The sequence below is a fragment of the Nicotiana tabacum genome, chromosome 5, assembly GCF_000715075.1.
Source record: "Nicotiana tabacum cultivar K326 chromosome 5, ASM71507v2, whole genome shotgun sequence".
Taxonomy (NCBI): domain Eukaryota; kingdom Viridiplantae; phylum Streptophyta; class Magnoliopsida; order Solanales; family Solanaceae; genus Nicotiana; species Nicotiana tabacum.
The window spans coordinates 125693516-125709788 of record NC_134084.1 but is presented as its reverse complement, the minus strand read 5'-3'; positions in this window follow the sequence as shown (position 1 = coordinate 125709788).

Here is a 16273-nt window from a genome sequence, read left to right as displayed (position 1 = left end):
GACCAGTACATATGGTCTACAATAACAGTATCGCCCACCGGGGTAGATACATGAATAGGTGAAGCAAGAGACTCACGGGGCGTACCCAAATAACGAGCAAAGTATGATGACACATAAGAAAAGGTGGAACTGGGATCAAACAATACAGAGGCATCTCTGTGGGAGACTGAAACAATACCTGTAATGACAACATCGGAAGCAATAACATCGGGTCTAGCTGGAAGTGCATAGAAATGGGCTGGACCGCCACCTGATCGACCTCCCCCTCTGGGGTGACCCCTAGCTAACTGACCTCCACCCCTAGCTGGCTGGGCGGGTGGTGATGAAGTAATTGGTGCTGAAGCCGATGACTGTCCCTTCTGCTGAGATGAACCCGCAAGACGACGAGGGCACTGCCTCCATATATGACCCATCTCTCCACACTCATAACAACTCCCAGGTGCTGGAGAAGGGGACTGAAGGGAACCCCTCGCACCGGAGTGACTAGCTGATGCACCTGGCATAGAAGAGCCCTGAACTGATGGAGCACGGGACGAACTCTGAGCTAGAAGGGCACTAAGTGATTACTGACCCTGATGAGAACTATGAGAACCATGACCCGATGATGCCCCATGATAACCTAGGCAAGCTGGCTGAGCATGCCTGAATAGACGGCCTCTGCCGTGCTAAAACTGACCTCTCGAAAGAGCACCACTATAACTACCAGACCCTCGAGGACTCTTGGCCTCCCTCTCCTCTCACTCCTGGTGATGAACAGACTCAATCTCATGAGCAATGTCCACAACCTCCTCAAAGGCAGCACCGGTCACCCTCTCACTGGTCATGAGAATGCGAAGCTGATAAGTGAGGCCATCAACAAACCTCCTAATCTTCTATCTATCGGAACCAACCAAATAGCATGACGAGCTAACTCGGAGAACCTCATCTCATACGGCGTCACAGTCATCTCTCCCTGATGCAACCACTCAAACTCCCTACATAGCTCCTCTCTGCGAGACTGCGGCACATACTTCTCCAGAAAGAGAACGGAGAACTGCTGCTAGGTAAGGGGTGCTGCACCAATAGGCCTACGTCTCTCAAAAGTCTCCCACCAAGTGAAGGCAGCTCCAGAAAACTGATAAGTAGTGAAAGCAACTCTGCTGGTCCAAAATACCCGCAGTACGAAGCATCCTCTGAGACTTATCCAAGAAACCCTGGGCATCCTCTCCCTCTACACTACTGAAGGTCGGAGGCTGAAGTCTACCAAACCTCTCCAACCTACGCTACTCGTCCTCTAGCATGGCAGGAACTACATAGTCCTGAGCAGCTGCAACCGGCTAGGCTGGATGTGCCCCCAGTGTCTGAAGTCCTTGCACGACCTGCTTAGGTGTGCGAGCGGCAGGAGTCTGATTGCCTCCCCCGGCCTGAGAAGTAGCTGCGGCTGTAGTGGCTAAGACCGCCTGAGCTAGGCCAGTGCAAACTGATAGAATCTGAGCCAAGGCCTCCTGAAGACCCGAAATCACAATGGGCACAGCTGGTGCCTGAGCTGGTGCTGCTGGAGCGTCCATAACTGGGACCTGATCCTGAACTGGGGGCGGCTGGTGGATCTGCAGGTGCTGCCCTAGCTACTGTGCAGGACACATCCCTGCCTCTACCGTGACCACGACCGCTGACGAGGCCAATGCATATAAGATCTTGCTACTCGTACTCTGTCAAATTCTAGTATAGTTTATGATATCGTCCCACAGAGATTGGAGAATCTAGCTACAAACTTATAATATTCTTACTACTATTTGAGAGAATCAAATTGATGAAATTTTGTTTGTTGAAAATTTAAATTGCTTAAGTTGAAATAAAATAACTTTCGGAAGATTTATATTTAAAGAGAGTTGTAAATCATTGAATTCACTCGATAACGTGATAATAATAAAATCTTAGCTTCTATATGTATTTCTCTTAGGAATAATTGTTTATTGCTAATACAATTATATTTTGCTCACTAAGAAATAATCAATTAATAACACTCCGCGAGGTTATGTAAATCAATTGATATATGACTCATGACGATTAAACTGAAATAATTTTCTTGCCTGAATTGTGCTAAAAGATAGCAAAAACCTCTTGTGATTACTTTTTACTAAAAATCAATAATCTTGCCAACTACAACTCCTCCGTGAGAATTAGAATGGAAGTAAGCAAGATTACAGACTTGGAATGATAGCTTAAAAAGAATTACTCTCACTCTATCATTTTACCCAATAGTTATCGTATATTAATTTTGCTTCGTAAGAATTATAAAATTGACATACAAGTAATTTTGGAGAATAAATAGATAGAAGTGATAATAATTAATTAAAACTAATATTCCAGCACAATATCGAAATATTATTAGAACGTTTCAGATCAAGCATGTAGTAAAATTGAGATTAATATTATAACGATATCGAGCTTCATCAACTATCCCAACAAAAAAGATTACTCCATTATGGAGACTTTAAATCTCACAAAGAAAAAAATTCTTAAAATACTATCAACACTCTTAGAAAATTCAAAAACTACAAGAGGAAAGTGAAAGAGATAAAGAAATAAGTAAAGACCAAAGCTAGAGAAAAGTTGCTAATTAGACACATATGATCTTCCCCTCTTTCAACACAAATATGACATCCTTTTTATAGAAATCAAATCTCATAAGGTGCCACGATGCCTCGTGGTTCTTTTGCCATGATGCGTCGTGCTTCTATTGCCATTATGCGTCGTGATATCTTTTTATTCCTTTATTTGCTTTATCATGATATTTTTATTTCCTGCAAAATACTATTAGAAAATACAGATAATTGACATATTATATATATATAATTTAAAATAATTTATTTTTAAGTATATAATATATGAATATTTTATAGTCATCAACCGCGTCCTTGACCTCTAGTGGCCACAACTGGTGGTACTGGTGGTCGTCCATCTTGGCCGGTAGCGCTCACCATCTGTGAGAGAATAGAATGGCAGAAGCTTAGTACTCGGATCAACAATTTGCACGACAAGAATTTCAAGAATATGAAATTTTTCGTAAAGGTTCTGCAGCCTCTCGAGGATAAATACAGACGTCTCCGTACCGATCCACGAGACTCTACTAAACCTGCTCATGACTCGTAAGACCTATGTAACCTAGGCTCTGATACCAACTTGTCACGACCCCAAATCCGGACCCGGTCATGATGGAGCCTCTCGTTAAGACAAGGCCAGCTGACACATTTCCAATCCAGTTTTAAGCAATTTAACAATAGACATTTAGTCTTAAACATGCTATAAATCTAAAAATAAGCAGTGACAATACAAACAATTCGCGGAATACAACCCAACACAGACTGATACCGGGGTGTCACTAGTCATGAGCATCTAAAAATTCGGAATAAGACAAGAAAGTGTATAGAGTTCAATACAAATCTAAAACAAAGAGAAATAAGATGAGGGAAGAAGCTTTGGGCTGCATACGCCGACAACTACTTAGAGAATCTTCGGATTCGCCCGAGCTGGAAAGATCAACACTTGCTAGCGGGATCAGTAATGCCTGAATCTGCACACGGGGTGCAGGGAGTAAAGTGAGTACTCCAACTCAGTGAGTAATAATCATAAATAAACGACTGAGAGATATGAAAACATGTAAGGCACATTATAGGCTATAATGAAGCAGTAAAACCAGTAGAAACAGTGAAGCAGTGATAATGTGTAAAGTCATTTTTAATTCAGTCCAAACTTCATGAAATGCCTTTTGAAAAATTAAGCAGGTAAATGGCACACAAATAATACAGATAAGAACATAAAGTATTGCCCATCGGACACTGTCAACAATACCACCCCTCGGGCTATCTCTCACATCACAATGGGTACCTGCGCTCACTGGGGGTGTGCAGACTCCTGGAGGGCCCCCTTACGACCCAAGCGCAATATCAATCCATCTCGTGGCATCATCACTAGGCCCTCGGCCTCGTATCAACAAGCCACCTCATGGCGTACATATCTCAGGCCCTCGGCCTTACTCAGTCAGAATCTCACAGCCACTCGGGCAACAATAAAACATAGTGCTCAACCCAAAATATCATTTAAAATATCATTTAAATGTTAAAGTAGAGTAAACATGGCTGAGTTATGAAAAACAGTGGAATATAGCATGACTGAGTTCAAGTATAAAGTCAAAACAGTAAGGAAATATCAATAAAAATCCCCTAAGGGTTCAAATAGTTGGCACGAAGCCCAAATATGGCATTCAGCCCAAAACATGATGATAGCAAATAGTTTTCAGTCAAATACGTGGTAAAACAGTCATTTGAGATGGACTAAGTCACAATCCCCAATAGTGCACAGCCCCACACTCGTCATCTAGCATGTGCGTCACCTCAATATAGCACAACGATGTGCAATCCGAGGTTTCATACCCTCAGGACATCATTTATAATCATTACTCACCTCAATCCGTCCAAACTCTAGCCCGCAACGCCTTTGGCCCTCAATTCGGCCTGCACTAGCATCGAATCTATCCAAAATCAGAATTACGGCGTCAAAATATGCTAAGGGAACGAAGCCCAAGCGAAAATAATCAATATACAACACAAATCCTGAAATTATCAAAACCCGACCCCCGGGCCCACGTCTCGGAATTAGACAAAATTCATATCAATAGGTTTCTTATCTCCCCACGAGTTCGTACATATCAAAAGTACCAAAATTCGACCACAAATAGTCACTCAAACCCTCAAATCTAAGTCTCCAATACCAAGCCCTAGTTTTCCCAATTTTAACCCTTAAATTCCACTAATTATAGCTCTAATCCATGAAATAATACCATAGGAACGGGTTTTAGGTCCAATATCCTTACCTCAATGAAGTTCCCTTGAAATACTTCTTCAAAATCGTCCAAAAAGCTCCAAAGCCGACTTAAAAATGGTGGAATAGCTCAAAAATCGCGAAGGAAACAATTTATACATTCTGACCCAGGCATTTTCGCATCTGCGGTCAATCCACCGCATCTGCGGTACCGCTTTTGCTGTCCAAGAGCCGCTTTTGCGGTTTCTCACTTAAACGCCCACTTCCACTTCTGCGATGCACTAGCCGCACTTGCGCCATCGCAGGTGCGGTTCACCAACCGCTTCTGCGGTCACAGCCTCCCAGCCACTTTCCGCTTCTGCGACCTCCCCTCTTGTATCTGCGGCATCGCACCTGCGGTCTCCAATCCGCAGGTGCGGAAACACCAGAAGCAGAAAATCTGTAGCTTCTCCAAAAATTCCAAACTCTCCGTCAACCATTCGAAATAACTCCGAGGCCCCCGAGACATCAATCAAAGGCACAAACAAGACCCATAACATTATTTAAACTTATACCAATCTTCAAAATACCTCAAACAACATCTAATCAACCAAAACTCATCAGATTCAAGCCTAAGTTTCCAAAATCTTTCGAATTCTGCTTTTGACAAAAAACCCAACCAAACCATGTCCGAATGACCTGAAATTTTGCACACACATCCCAAATGACACAACGAAAATACTGGAACTCTCGTAATTCTATTCTGACCCCTGTATCAAAATCTTACCTATCAACCGGAAAACACCAAAAATCCAATTTCGCCAATTCAAGCCTAAATCTACTCTAGACCTCCAAAACACATTCTGATCACGCTCCTAAGTCCCAAATCACCTTCCAAAGCTATCCGAGCCATTGGAACTCACATCCGATCCCTCTAACACATAAGTCAACATCTGATTGACTTTTCCAACTTAAGCTTCCTCAATAGAGACTAAGTATCTCAAACCTTACCAAATCCTTTCCGAACCCGAGCTAACCAACCCGATTACATATAGAACCGATAAACAAAGCCGTAAGAAGCAGAAATGGGGGAAACAGAGTGATAACTCATGAGACGACTGGTCGGGTCGTCACAACTTCTTTATTGAAAGCAATAAAAGTCAGGATTTTATATCCTTGGGAAAAAGAGATTCGAGAGTGGAGACCATATATCTAAAATGAGATCAACTAGGGATTCGAGACCCTATTGTTGGAAAATCATCAACTAGGGAATGGTAACCCTATGTTGGCATCAGGTTATGCTAGCATCAGGTTATCCTGGCATCAACTAGGGAGTATAGACCTTATGTTGGCATCTACTAGAGAGTGGTGACCTTATGTTGGCATCAGGTTATGCTGGCATCAACTAGGGAGTGGGGACCCTATGTTGGCATCAACTATGAAATGGAGACCCTATGTTGGCATCAACTAGGGAGTGGAAACCCTATGTTGGAAAGTGAGACTACTGAATTGTGTACCTATGCTAAAATGAACCAAGAAAGTTTTTTTTTTGTTTTTGTTTTTTTTCTTCCCCCCCTTTTTAAAAAAATCATCATTGAAAATCATTCTTTTAAACGAATTGCCCCGACGCTTTTTTTTCAAAGGCATGAACAAATGATTTTTTTAATCGAGACATCCTCCTTTCTTTTTTATCTTTTTTAATTTCCTAAGAGAAAATTTATCGGATTAGGCTTTATATCTTAGGAGAAAAATTTATCAGACTAAGACATATATCCTAGGAGAAATTCATCAGACTATATTTTCTATCTTAGGAGAAAGATTCATCAGACTAAAATTTCTTGTCCAAGGAGAAAATTCATCAGATTAAGATTTTGATCTTAGGAGAAAGTTCATCAGACTAGGTATCTTATCTTAGGAGAAAGATTCATCAATCTAAGATTTCGATCCTAGGAGAATGATTCATCATACTAGGTATTTTTTTGTTATCTTAGGAGAAAGATTCATCAGACTAAGATGTTTATCCTAGAAGAAAATTCATCAGACTAGGTTTTCTTTTTTTTTTTTGCATCTTAGGAGAAAAGATTTATTAGACTAAGATTTTTATTCTAGGAGAAAGTTCATCAGACTAGGTCTTCTATCTTAGGAGAAAGATTCATCAGACTAAGATATCGATCCTAGGAGAAAATTCATCAGACTAGGTCCTTTTTTTTTATCTTAGGAGAAAGATTCATCAGGCTAAGATTTCTATCCTAGGAGAAAGCTCATCAGACTAGGTCTTCTATCTTAGGAGAAAAATTCATCAAACTAAGATTTTTATTGGAAGAAAATTCATCAGACTAGGACTTTTTATCCTAGGAGGAAAAATGTGAGGAGCAATGATAAGATTTTATGCACGCTAGCAAGACAAAATAAAGGCAAAGATTTGAGAGACTTCCCTTTGTCGGCTCTTTTTTTTCTCTTTTTTTTTTCATTTTTCATCCTCTTTGTTTTTTTCAACCACTTTCCTTGCAATGCTTTGTTCCTGTTTCAAACAAAGAAAATTTTGTCAGTTTTGAAAGTGGTGGTCGGTTTGTGTCACGAACCAAAATTCACTAAGGGTCGTGATGGCGCCGGACACCGCTGTCAGGCAAGTCGACCAAAATACTTAATTAAATTCTCGTTATAATAATTTTGAAAACTATGATTTTCCTTCAATTTTACTAGTAAAAGATAATTGTTTCAAATCGAATACGAATGTTAAGTAGTTAATACAAGATACCCCATAATCATCCCAGAACCCGGTGTCACAAGTGCATGAGCATTTACTAGGAATTGACATAAAATACAATAACTGTTCGGAATATAAGTTGACAGAAATAAAAATACAACACAATACTCTGAAGGAGACTCTTCTGGCTGCGGGTCCTCTCAATAATTGCAACTCACCCAATTCTCCATATCAACCATGCCGCTATGCCACTAAGCCACTAGCCACATATGAAGCTTTGCAACAAAAATGCACAACAAGTGTAGTATGAGTACAAAAACAATGTGTACCCAATGAGTATTCCGTCTAATCTCGAAGAAGTAGAGACGAAGGGTCGACTTCGACACTTGCTAGTAGTCCAATAGTAATATTATTAATGCGATGAATCACAGATTTATTAAGAACAACAGTAAATTCAAATAAGTCACGAAATAGGTAAGAGTTCCTTTTTATTAAAAGTCTCCGGATTCATAATCCATTAATTAACAATTATATCAAGTCGGGGAGAGCAAATATCAATATCAATAACTCTCAAGGCAAGCAATACAAGCATGCGCAAATCATGCCGAGGTCGTACGACCCGATCCAACATAAATGTAAAATGTGCATTGCCGAGGGTCGAACAACGCGAACTATAGATGCATCTATTACCCCGCTCGCGAATCATACATGCAACACGGTCAAATTTAAATAAACAATCACCCTGCTCGTGAATCATACATGCGACGCAGGTACACATATAAATACATGCTCAAATAGCCAATACATTTATCCAAATAAAGCCAATTCTTTTTTTATCGATTTAAGAAGATGATGTTTAATCTTTTTAGAAATTCATTTACCAATTCGATAGGATTTAAGCAATTCAACTGCCAAAAGGATTTCAGATATTCCAAGTGTAGCATGCTTTTGGGTCCTAGACTACCTGGACTTACACATATTAGTAGCTACGCACAGACTCTTGTCACCTCGTGCATACGTAACCCCTCACAAATAGGAGCACATAACCAATTATTTTACCTATGAGGACAATTCCCTCTTACAAGGTTAGAAATGAGACTCACCTCGCTCCAAAATTTCCATAACCCGCTTCCAAGCCCTTCCAACGACTCCAATTGATGCACAACGCCCCAAAACTATTCAAACAACGGGCAAACCAATAAAAATTCACTCTAATACTTGTAACAATTCAAATTATATAAGTTCCCAACTCCGCTCGAAAATATGACCAAAATGCCCTCAGGTCCACATGCCCGGATTCCGAAATTTCTCGAAGATAAATTCTATCCATAGCTTTACTAACTCAAATATACAATTTGCTCAAATTTTCATGCTCAAATTCAAGGTAAAAGTCCAAAATTCCAAGTTCTAGGTCTTCCCCAAAAATCCCAAGTTTATACTAATTTTCCATGTCTAAATCCATGTAAGATCACATATTTAACTCAAAAATAGGAAGAAATCACTTACCTAGTGTTGCTTGGTGAAAATTCCTCCTTGAGCTCTCCAAAATCGTCCAAGCCAAATGAAAGAAATGAGTCAAAACTCGTGTTTAAAACAATCTGCCCAGGCTTCATCGAGTTGTACCTTGCGCTGTGCAGGTTGTACATCCTATTACCATTTTCCCCTGTTGTACACCTTCTGTTAAAATGCCCATAACTCCTTGTAAAAATATCCAAATGACAAACGGTTTGAAGATTTAGAAACTAGACTCGAAGATCTTTCATTTGATAGGTTGTACACCATATAACTCTTTATATATTCTGAGATATGAGCTTCTAAAGTCAGCTCCATGCATCAGAAATTTCTGTCGAAACTGCTCCACCAGCCATCTTCAATCGATCATAACTTTCTGATAAAATGTCTAAATCATGTATGGTGTAACCTTCTAGAAACTAGAATGCATGGGCAGCAACTTTTATGTTTTGCACATTTTCAGATTCCTTGTAGATTTTGCGATATAAGCTTCCAAAGTAGCCTCCTTGATTGCACCATTGCTGTCCAAAACATCAGTTGCAGCAGAAAAAGTAGCAGATTTTCAGCAGCTTCAAATTTCCGAAATCGATCCGTTACCTTCCAAAATCCACCCGAGACCCTCGGGACTTCAACCAACTATACCAACATGTCCCAAAACATGATATGAACTCGCTCGAGGCCTCAAATCACATCAAACAACGTCGAAATCATGAATCGTACTCCAATCCAAAATTTATGAACTTTGAAATTTCAAACTTCTACATCCGATGCCGAAACCCGTCAAATCACGTTTGATTGACCTCAAATTTTGCACATAAGTCATATTCGAAATTACGGACCTGCTCCATCTTTCGAAATTGGAATCCAACCCCGATATCAAAAAGTCAAACTCTTGATCAAACTTCTCAAAAACCTTCAAATTTCTATCTTTAGCCAAATGACTTCATAATGACCTACGGACCTCCGAATTCACTTCTGATCACACTCCCAACTCCAGAATCACCATACGGAGCTATTCACAGACTTGGAATCCCAAACAGGCATTGATAACCCTGAAATGCACTTCAACCCAAACTTATGAAATTTCTCCAAAATGCTAACTTCCACAATAGGCACCAATACGTTCTCGGGTCTTCCAAAACCCGATCCGGACATACGCCCAAGTCCGAAATCATCATACGAACCTGCTGGAACCTTTGAATCCCGATTCTGAGATTGTTTACTCAAAAATCCAATCTTAGCTAATTCTTTTAACTTAAAGCTTCCGAAATGAGAATTTTCTTTCCAAATCAACTCCGAACTCCCCGAAATTCAATTCCGGCCACGCGTACAAGTCATAATACCTGAAATGAAGTTGCTCATGGCCTCGACTACTGAATGGTGCGCTAGAGCTTAAAACGACCAGTCGGGTCGTTGCATTCTCTCCCACTTAAACATACGTTCATCCTCGAACGTGCTAAGAACTACGTTGGGGTTGTCCGAAATCACTGTTTAACACCTCGAGCACCTACCCATGCTACCACAACTCAGCTGGGCACCCTAGCTCAATCAATCTGAAGATACCCTTTTTCACTTAGGCAAATAAGCCTTAGAGCCCAATTCCAATATCCATAATTCTCTGCCAGGCCTGGTCCAACATACGCTCACCGAATCAATAACTACACGCAATACCAAACCATGATTGCATACCTTAGCTGAATTCACACCTTGCACCACTTTACTCACAGGACCACAATAACATTCTCTGATCAATTTAGTCGAAATTCCATGACTCTGATGCTCCCATTGCACCTCATGACATACATAGGTCTTGCTCTAACTCTTACAATACCGCCACGATAGAAGAGATATGTAGAAATTCATAACCAACTGCTGAATCAATAAATCATTGGGTCTATACTCCTGATAAAAACCATCACCTCATTCTGAACCAAATAATGGTCTTAGCTCCTTAATATACTTCATATAATCAGATTGCACTGATCCTAAATCCAATGATCTCGTCTCACCTAGTACGAACTGATCAGGCAATAAGCCATTCCGGACATATCAAAAGTTTCATATGATGCCACCATGTGCCAATATGCTACCAATTTGAACGTGATACAAAGGAAAACGAACTCTGAAAAGGAAATCCAATTGCCTCGCTCGTGAATCATACATGCGACGCGGTCAACATAATTAAACAAACACCCCGCTCGCGAATCATACTTGTGAAGCGGGCACAAAGCTAATATGAGTTTTTCTCAGAAAGATAGGAAACAAAACACATAAAAACAAATATGGGGAACTTTACTCAACATCACACTATTTTGGCGCGCAACCCGATCCAAACAACATACCTATGGCGGCGTGTCACCCGATCCACACATAAAATTCACATAAGGAGATACACACCGAGCCAAATTGCTCATTAGAACAAAATGCCGAATGTCGGTCACAAGCACGGTAAGTGCATAATACCATCCCCGGGGAGACATATAGAGCCATAAGCTATCAACTCAAGCACAACTGAGGTGCCATATACGATCTGAGTCTCAAGAGCCATTCTGCTCATATAACATCATCTTTATGCGGAACCTCAACACATAAGAAATTCACCAAGTCGTCTCACAACTCACACGGCGCAATATATCATTACTTGAAATAGCTGACGACAAAAAATACCCCATGTCTGAATACTCCTCCATAAGGAGCGCTATGCTGAAATGAACACATTCAGTCTGATATAAGGCCCATATTCACATTTAAATCCATCCACAGACCTCAAGCTAATTCTGATCGCACTGAACTAGGCTAATCACCTTTCAAAGGTCCATAATAACTCCCCTTTTTCTCATAACACATAAGAACAACCATCATAACCAGAAGAATCCTCCACAGTCCACAACCTAATAAACCGAGTGCCCTCCAAGCATCAATTCTCAATTTAATGACATCACCACAATCTTCATACTTGGTTTAACTCTTCAATCAATCAAGTGACTACACACCACACTTATACAACTTTCCCGTAAGGCACACTCTCACAACCTTCCGTAACAGATAACAGGTCTGTACATCCAAACCACCGGCCGCACTAATGCTGAAAAGCGATCAAGAATCCTTAGCCAGGATGCAAAGCCCTTTTCACAAAACACCGATCTTAGGTGACGCTGAAGACGATACCAACTTACTTTAAACATTGAAACTTCTTTCCTACTCATTCGAGCTCGTGACATCCTCGTCATCACCGAACTGCAACCTTGATCCTCACTTCAAATTCCATACCACTAATAGATTAATACTTCATCATGTAAATTTTTTTTACTTAACTCACTTCAGGAGAACCATAGCAACACTCAGGTGAATTCTCATAACCGTAGACTATGCAAATCTCCAAGTAGTGGCCTAAGCCACCATGACCATTCTGGGATCCGCCTATACATAACAGGCCATAACAGTAGAATACTTTTGAGTAACATCAATTACAGCGGCCGACAAGCCTCGCACATACCGTCACAAATCATTCGCATAACTTGATTACGCTGAAGAAACTGATCACTACCACCAATATACCAATTCAACTATGGCTAACCAATTTATCTTCTCCCAATTTATCCTTGATTGCCTTAGAAATAACAATAACTCTATTCAACACATAACACACTCCATCCGTACTCATCCCGAGTGACCTTGAATCACGAGACCATGCTGTCTCAAATCCCACGAACCATTTCGTACCTCCCAATTGCTAAGCTGCAAGTAAAACATCATAGAACATTCTGGGCCTCTTCTCATAAGCTGCTACACAAGCTTGATTCTTAATCGTACCTAAAGGCTCGAAATCATTAGACACCACGCTTTACCCTTTGAATCCACTAGGACCGTTGTTGAGAGCCACCCGCTCTGACTTGGCCCCGAATATAATTAACTCCATGAATCTTCTAGCACATGAATACCCTCTCGGCGAAGCACCCGGCAGAATCACTTCCCTTGAAACCCGCATCTATACAAGGCATAATTCCTGAATCTATCCCTAAGTCTGAACATGAGCCAATAAGGCCAACCATAGCACACATTTAACAATTCCTTTGCTCGAATTACTATTTATGTTCCTTTCCCGTAGCTGAAATAACCCATCAATATGCTAATAACCAGAAATCTCGCAAGTAGTTAACCATGCAACCCAATCATAGGCAGAGGAACTCTCCCACTTAGCTAAGCCACTGATACACAATCTTTGGAATTCACCAGTATTCTTTATCTCATATTGACATAGATCTAGCACAACCATCCCGACGAGTTCTTGAAATCTTTCTATAACACCATTTATGAATACTTTGAATTGTTAACCATGTTCACATGTCCTACCCTTTCACTAGATAGCCAGTAGGATTCTTCGCGGAGGCTTCGCCAACCATGCGACCGCTGATCTGCTCATAGGAGATGACCCACCTGAGCCCGTGCTCATTCACCAGCTGCACAAGTCCATTCACTCCTCATAGACATCAACTAAATGTGCGACAATATCCTCCAATTCAAAGTTATGTTGTAACCTCCTTCATATCAAGCAACTCCTTTCTGTCATATCAAATCTCCCGCCGTATAATAGCCGATATTTCAAATCAAGTCCGTAGACCCAGCCACTGAATCCACATACTGCTCTGCCACTCTCCCACTTTGGGCAGACTCACTTCTTTAAGTAACTACTCGACCTCCACTTCTTGCACCTGGTCTTCTAGAAGTTTAACCATCGCATGACACTTCCCACACATCCTTCCTCATCCTTTGCTGCTCGTTTTTGCCTTAAATAAAATCTATCTTCGTAACACTTGAACCCACCAATCGCTACTAACTTTAAACCTTTCCGAAGATCATCGTTCTCGAGCCGTCAACATTAGAAATACACATTAAACCCTGAACCACCGCACCCCGCGATATTTAATAGTCGCTTTTCCAATATTATTTCACAATATCTTACCCTAAATGCGAATTGTAGAAGACCATAACACCTGCGAACTTAACATATTCAATCGAGGATGACAATACCACGTCGCAGATGAAAATTCCACCACACTTGAAAACACCAAATCTCGTTACTCTATCGATCCAAATCGAGACATTCATAGGCCAATTGCTTTTTTTCCCGCCAAAAATGAAATACCGAGAATCATGTACTGAGAGAACTTCCTTCCAAATCTTTTACTGCCCCAACATATAGGCAAGAACTTTACCAACACGTCCATATTGTGCAATAACCGATCATGAATAATCGTAGAAATCTGCGCATAGACTCAAAGCTCTCGGGAATACTATTACTGAGCTGAAATGACAAGATAGCCTTTTGCAAGGCGACAAAAATAGCCCAAATCAACTATACCAGGAGAAACATCCCGCTCCACATCGGTAGTACCATTATAATTCTTCAATTCTCAATTTATAACAAGCAGTTCACCATCGCGTAAGATTGAGTAGTAAGGAAACAAGGGCATAATCCCCATGGAATCAAATCGCACAATGAGGAATCAAGAAGGGAAGTGCTTCTAACAGCCCTATAGCCTCTCGAAGATAAGTACCGACGTCTCCGTACTGATCCGCAAGACTCTACTAGACTCGCTCATGACTCATGATACCTAAGGGAACCTAGTGCTCTGATACCATGTTGTCACGACCCAAAATCCACTAAGGGTCATGATGGCGTCGGACACCGCTATCAGGCAATCCAACCAAAATACTTAATTAAATTCTCGTTTTAATAATTTTGAAAACTATGATTTTCCTTCAATTTTACCATCAAAAGATAATTGTTTCAAATCGAATATGAATGTTAAGCAGTTAATACAAGATACCCCATAATCATCCCAGAACCCGGTGTCACAAGTGCATGAGCATTTACTAAGGAATGACGTAAAATACAGTAACTGTCCGAAATACAAGTGGACAAAAATGAAAATACAGTACAATACTCTGAAGGAGACTCTGCTGGTTGCGGGTCATCTCGGTAATTACAGCTCACCCAAGTCTCCATATCAACTATGCTGCTATGACACTAAGCCACTAGCCACATATAAAGTTGTGCAACAAAAATGCATAACAAGTGTAGTATGAGTACGAAAACAACGTGTACCCAATGAGTATCCTGTCTAATCTCGAAGAAGTAGAGACGAGAGGTCGACTTCGACACTTGCTAGTAGTCCAATAGTAATATTATTAATGCGATGAATCACGAATTTATTAAGAACAACAGTAAATTCAAATAAGTCACGAAACAGGTAAGAGTTCCTTTTTATTAAAAGTCTCCGGATTCATAATCCATTAATTAACAATTATCTCAAGTCAGGGAGAGCAAATATCAATATCAATAACTCTCAAGGCAAACAATACAAGCATGCGCAAATCATGCCGAGGTTGTACGACCCGATCCAACATAAATATAAAATGTGCACTGCCGAGGGTCGAACGGCGCGATCCATAGATGCATCTATTACCCCGCTCGAGAATCATACATGCAACGCGGTCAAATTTAAATAAACAATCACCCTGCTCGCGAATCATACATGCAACGCAGGTACACATAGAAATACATGCTCAAACAACCAATTAAGAATTTATCGAGGAACATTTATCCAAATAAAAGACAATTCTTTTTTTAACGATTTAAGAAAATGAAGTTTAATCCTTTTAGAAATTCATTTACCAATTCAATAGGATTTAAGCAATTCAACTGCCAACAAGATTTCAGATATTCCAAGTGTAGCATGCTTTTGGGTCCTAGAATACCCAGACTTATACATATTAGTAGCTACGTACGGACTCTCGTCACATCGTGCATACGTAGCCCCCACAAATAGGAGCACATAACCAATTATTTTACCTATGAGGACAATTCCCTCTTACAAGGTTAGAACGGAGACTCACCTTGCTCCAAAATTTCCATAACCGGCTTCCAAGCCCTTCCAACGACTCCAATTGATGCACAACGCCCCAAAACTATTCAAACAACAGGCAAACCAATAAAAATTCACTCTAATACTTGTAACAATTCAAATTATATAAGTTCCCAACTCCGCTCGAAAAGTTTACCAAAATGCTCTCGGGCCCACGTGCCCAGATTCCAAAATTTCTCGAAGATAAATTCTACCCATAGCTTTACTAACTCAAATATACAATTTGCTAAAATTTTCATGCTCAAATCCAAGGTAAAAGTCCAAAATTCCAAATTCTAGGTCTTCCCAAAAAATCCCAAGTTTATACTAATTTTTCATGTCTAAATCCATGTAAGATCACATATTT